The sequence below is a fragment of the Rhipicephalus sanguineus genome, chromosome 4, assembly GCF_013339695.2.
Source record: "Rhipicephalus sanguineus isolate Rsan-2018 chromosome 4, BIME_Rsan_1.4, whole genome shotgun sequence".
NCBI classification, from domain to species: domain Eukaryota; kingdom Metazoa; phylum Arthropoda; class Arachnida; order Ixodida; family Ixodidae; genus Rhipicephalus; species Rhipicephalus sanguineus.
The window spans coordinates 33,382,642-33,388,516 of record NC_051179.1 but is presented as its reverse complement, the minus strand read 5'-3'; positions in this window follow the sequence as shown (position 1 = coordinate 33,388,516).

Genomic DNA, 5,875 nt, shown 5'->3' with positions numbered 1-5,875 from the left:
TATGCCGCTGACAGACAATGCATGCTTGAGTTCAAAGTTCTTTTTAGTAAAAACAAACAAAACAAAGTAACACATGCATTGCACAGTCCGACATTTTAGTTTAATTATGACAAGCGAATCTACTTTGTATTTTTTAGGCTTACAGCAAGAAGCAGTGTCGATGGACAGAGCCTGGAATGTAGAACATTGCTCACATTTTCTCATGGGACCATGAAAGAAACGTCTTTCAAGCAGTTGATAAGCTCTCATGGTAGGGGGTGTTGGTTTTTAGTTTAATTAAGACAGGATTTATGTGACAGAAATGCTTTTTGTGACAGCAGAGCAGTGCCAGACATTTTTAGTGCTGGCAACTGTTCTGGTGCAGCAGTTTATTTGTCCATGAACTCTCCGACTCTTCAGCTACTAACGTTTGTCTAATTGCTTAGTTCTTTAATTGCATGCTTCTTGGGTGTTTCTGCTGTGATGAGGGAGGTAGCGGGCATTGAAATGCAAAAGTTAAAGGGACTAAAACTTGACATATTGGGACCTGTACAGGCCGCTTGTTTTCAATGGACAGTGAAGCTAATGCTTGCCAGGCACGCTTTGCAAAACTCATTCTTATTATTCAGGTACCTGTTGCAATGGCTCATTGACTATACCATTCTGAGAACGAGGTTGCTGGTTTGACTCACTGCTGTAATGGCCACACTTTTGAATGTGACAGAATACTAAGAGCTTCACAAACCATTCCTTGGTTGCGTAATATGGACCTGAGACCCAAAAGCAGCACAATTTAGTCAAATATGTCATGCTATACATGGGTGTCAGCAGGATTTTGTCTTGGGGGGTGCAAAACCGTGTTGCACACGGTTGGGGGAGGGGGTAGTGTAGCTTGGGGGGGGGGCACGTGCTGGTGTGGCTTGAGGGGGGCAAGTGCCCCTTTAGCACCCCCCTGCCAGCACCCATGATGCTATATTGTTGGAGTCGCTTTGATTTAAATCAGGATTCACTACTTTGCGGACTGCCAGGTGCAGCGATGAGCCTGGTAATTCTGTTATATTTAGTTTCAAGACATGGAGCTAAGGTTCTGTTCAAAATCGATTTTTCTTTAGAGGTAGTATCAAGTCCAATGAGTGCAGCCTGGCAGAGGCAGCAGAAGTGGATTTCAGAAACAAAATGTGTGGACAGACTGCACTCCCTCAGTGTTAGTTTAGCCTCGCTCAGCCATTGACTGCGTCGTTAGCTATGGCAGCAGAGGTATCGCTTGGGCAAAAGCCTGCTGCTTTAACTATATATATAGAGGTACTGCGACGTAGTGCTCAGTGGTGCGGGCACTCGTTTCTGGAAGGTGGCCTGTAATTTCTGCCCTCTTCCCTCTTTCACTCCCCCAGGAAGCTGCACCATGCTCCCTTATGGGTTGCAGAAACCTAACTTCAGACCACTGTCAGACAATGCAGTAAATGACACACCACACAAGATTTGGAAATATCGTTACGAATAGGTTCATAGAGAATGCAGTCAGCTTTGAATACCCCTCATCAACGTTCTGCAGTATCCAGATTTGCAGGTGATAGGAATAAATGTGAAAGCTTTTTCGATGTTGCCGTGCTTGAAATGAGCAGCCCTGGTATGAATGTCCTGTACATGCCGACCTGCTTGTTTTGCTTCCAGTGTCAGCAGCACCTCTCCGAGCCCTTGCTCGCATGTTTCACATTTCCGATGCGAGGAGAGCACAGTCTTCCAAATGTATGCATGCGGGTCGGTTTTATGCGTACACAGCGAGACGTAGTAATCTGCAAAGTTGGCACCTGAGTGGTGCATCTAAAGGCCTCCATGTGTAGTGTGTGTGTGTGTGTGTGTGTTTGTGTGTGTGTGCGTGCGTCTCCAAAATTAACTCCATTCAGTGCATGGTTTTCATTTTGTACATTAGTTGTGTGCATTTGGGTCCGCCTGCTTGCTGTGCATCCATGCTATATCAAAGTGCGTCAGTGTGTTCTTGTTTTCTTTGACAGCCATCGATTTTGTAGCTAAGCTACCAGGGACAAAGTTAGCTTACGCATTTATGTCAGTGTTTTAGGGAAAATAGAAAACATATGTCAGTGGCAGTCGCGTGTCATCTTGATCACGTCCTTTACGAGATGTAGTAAAGTATCCTGTGCTCAGAGGCGGCACAGCTGCTCAGCCATTTTGCATTCCAGCCATTACGGCACACCTTGAATCTAAGTTGTCGAAGCATTAAAATAGGAACCATGATCTGCCAATCTTTTCGACGTACCTTGAGCAGCATACCTAAGCAAAATGAACACAACCAAGCTTGGTTAGCAGTGTTACATGTTGTATAAGTTCACATCTAATAAATAGTTTTGCTGTTGAAGAAGCACGTTGGAAATGCTTAAGAGCAACAATGACTCCATTAAAAGTCTCGCTTCTTCTTACTCCTAAGGGACTGACACAGTTGTAGGGGACAGGCATCTTAAAGTTAGCAAAAGCACCATGGCTTTTAAAAGACCGGAACATATTCAAGTCTCTTAATAGATATGTGATTGGGACTTGTTTGCATTTAATGGTTAATCATAACTCTATCTGGAGGACATCAAAAGTGTATTCCTGTCATAGTGTGGTCTGTTAGACACCTTAGAACAATAATATTTGGTGTCAGGTAACCAGTTATTGCTTAACTCTTGAAGTGTGTTGCACTCGTTAAATGTGTGTGTGTTTCCTTTTTCTTGAGTTTGCGGCTTCATTGTCGTTTCATTGCACAGACACCAACACTGTTTGTTTGATGTGTGCTGTACGGCAGGGTTTTCAAGCTTGCGGTCTGTGTACATTTTGCTAGCCTTCAAGATGTCGGCCTCTCTTCGGGGGTCAATTTCTTGCCATAAATTCTTCCTATTTGCAGCTGTATACAATGTAAAAGACATGCGGCCGGTCACGAACTCAACAATTTCAGGCACAATAACATCCGATATGTGATTTTACAGTACTTTTCTTGCGGAAATGAATCAAGCTTGAAGCTGTCTTATCTTGCATCGCATTCTTTCTGATTTCTCGCTATCATTACAGACAGCCCAAGCATTATCTGAAGGGAGAAGGGTGAAAAGAAGGAAGGGTTGCTGACACACGGTTAAACATTTGCATTTTGTAATATTTTCTGAAGATTGTGTCCACCTTTCTTTTTAAATTGTGCATTGCAGCTCTTGTAATGCATTCATGGCTATGACCATGGCCAAAATGCAAAAATGCTTGCATGCTTAGATTCTGCTGCACACTCAAGAACACCCAGATAATCAAAATTACTCTGGCATCCAACACTGCGGCACACTTTGTAATCCTATAGTGATTTTGTCGTGTAATACTTCATAACTTAACTTATTGTTTGCGTTTTTGGACCATGCATTCTCGACAGCCTGCTTCTTCCTTTTCATCCTATGACAGAACAATGTACAAGGCATCTCATTTGTGTCTTGGAGTGAACTGCATGTCAGTATTGTTTTAAACACTTTATCATTTTGTTGGCATTGTTTGTATTTATAACGTTATTGAGCAAGCTTTTTTTGTTGTTTTTAATTTGCCCAATTCTTGTTATCCTTTTTTGTTTTGTTACCATACACTCTATACAGTTTGCTTGTATTGCACAGGGTTGACAGATAACCGAATCACACTCGTACCATTATTACCCTTGGTGTCTCCACATTTGATTGAAGTGGTTTGCTTTGCGCAGGTCTGTACTTTGAGAACGTGCTGGTAATTTCAAATCTGTGACGACTTCCCAGTTAGCTGTCTTAGATACAAAAGGAACCCTCTATCCAGAGCTTGCTGTTGTGTAAAAATGTGCCACTGTGTGCTCTTGTGATTTTTAAGATTTGCGGCTATTTGTCCTTACTAGCTATCTCTGGCAACGAAGAGAAACTGCATTATTTTATTAATTCTTTTTAGAAATTTGACTTTATCATCTGTATTAGGAAACCTGTAGCTGCAGTGTGTTGTTAACATGTTAGTGTTCCAGCATTGATGAATGTGGACGAGATATCATATTTTCTTTCCTGATGTTATGTTATCAGAGGCGGTTCGTAACCACATGAAATATTTTGACGAACGTTACCGTCTGGGGACTGAAAACGTAATTTCTCTTCTTTTTGTTGCCCTGTCTCTCTCGCTTTTCAACCTCTTTTATGATCGACATTTCTTTCATGTATCTTTTTGTTTGTGTGTCTGCTACATAGCTGATGGAACACGATAAAATTCTAACGAACAAGACGCATATCAAAGTTTTTACATGAGGCAATGAGGCTTTTGTTCAGATGCCATGTTGTCCCACTAATGCGCGACTGTAAAAAACACTGGAGGGGCATCTGATTCACGTTCTAACAGTGTTGCTTCAACATGTAAATATTTGGGATCAGGACCTCACATATCATGCCCCGTCATTCTGTGTCGATACATGCAAATCAGCAGGAACATTTCACCATGTTGCGGTGTTGGGATCTTGGGACGTGCAGTTGTATATTGGTGCGTGCATTTGTCTAGCTGTTCAGGTTATAACTGTTTCACTTGCTTGAATGACTTTTCAGCAAACATGTAATGAGTGTTAACAGTGAGTTGATAACAACCCAATGTGGGGAGTGGGCAAAAGTGTTGGTCTTCAGTTTTTTCATGTCTCTTGCTAATATGTCTGTGTTCTAGCTTTGTATATACAGATACATACTGTGGTCAAGACTTTAGCAATTTGTTTTACTTTTCTTACAATAGGTGTGCTCTTTTCAAGGTGCTCGTTTTTTGAGTTGATGTTTTGTTTCTTATTTCTAATGCCATGTTTTCTTGTGCTTTGGGAATGTCCTTATGTAGCCTTTCAGCTAATCTGACTCTCTGTGAGTAAGCACCTATGTTGGAACCACATCAAATCCATGTACTCAGGGTCATATCAATCATGTCAAATTCTTTCTTAACAGGCATGCGATTTTATTTTATTTCATTCTTTTTGTTGAAACTGTTCAGAGCATTTTTGCCTTGCATAGATCGTTCCTGATAACAAAGCATCATGTGTTCACAAGCAACTTTCCCTTACTCACATTGTTGTGTGCAGATTTAGTAGTGAACGTTGGAATCGTGTGGCTGCATTATTTTACACAGTTACGTTTATTAATATCTGCATTGAAGCTAGCGTTCAAATGTCCTACCACCACGCCGACTGTGGTGCCTGTCTTGTACTACTCTTTCGTCCATTTAGTTCACATTCTTTCCATCAGTTTATGGTTGTGGTTTCAAACAGTAAATACACCGTTTTTATTAGTTGTTTTTCTATTTATAGCCGTATTTATTTTCGCTCGAGGGTGTAGTTTTTTTAATCGCAGCGGTATTCATCTCCGATGATGAACTTTTGGGAGGAAAGGAACCCCAGTGCTTGAACATTTTAGTGCACAGTTTTTTTGCGACATGTTACACAGGAGACCAAGACATCTCAAAGTGCGTATGTACAGTAGTATATTTGCTATGAGGTTTGAGCTCACGGGTAAGTGTTGTATACATTTGTACTATCGACCCTACTGTAGACGAAATGCCTTGGGATTGCAGGGAATGCTTGCATGCTGCGTACTTGAGCTACGAGAATGTTTATTGTGCGTCATTTAGTATCAAACCAACGAACCATTTAATTACAGTGTTTATCTCATTGTAGAGTTGCGGTGAGATTGCAGAAATGAAAATGTTCCATGATTAGCCCTGAAGAAGTGCCCTTTGCAAACCAGAGCTGTTTTTCCTCAGTGTGTTTCGTTTCTTTCCTGGGCAATGGGTGAAATGGGGAATTACAGCTTCCCGTGTTCCCTGTTCCCATGTTCACTGCTTCACTCAGCAACATTCTTTGCAGAGTGGGTAAAATCATAACGCCGCACGTGCGCTC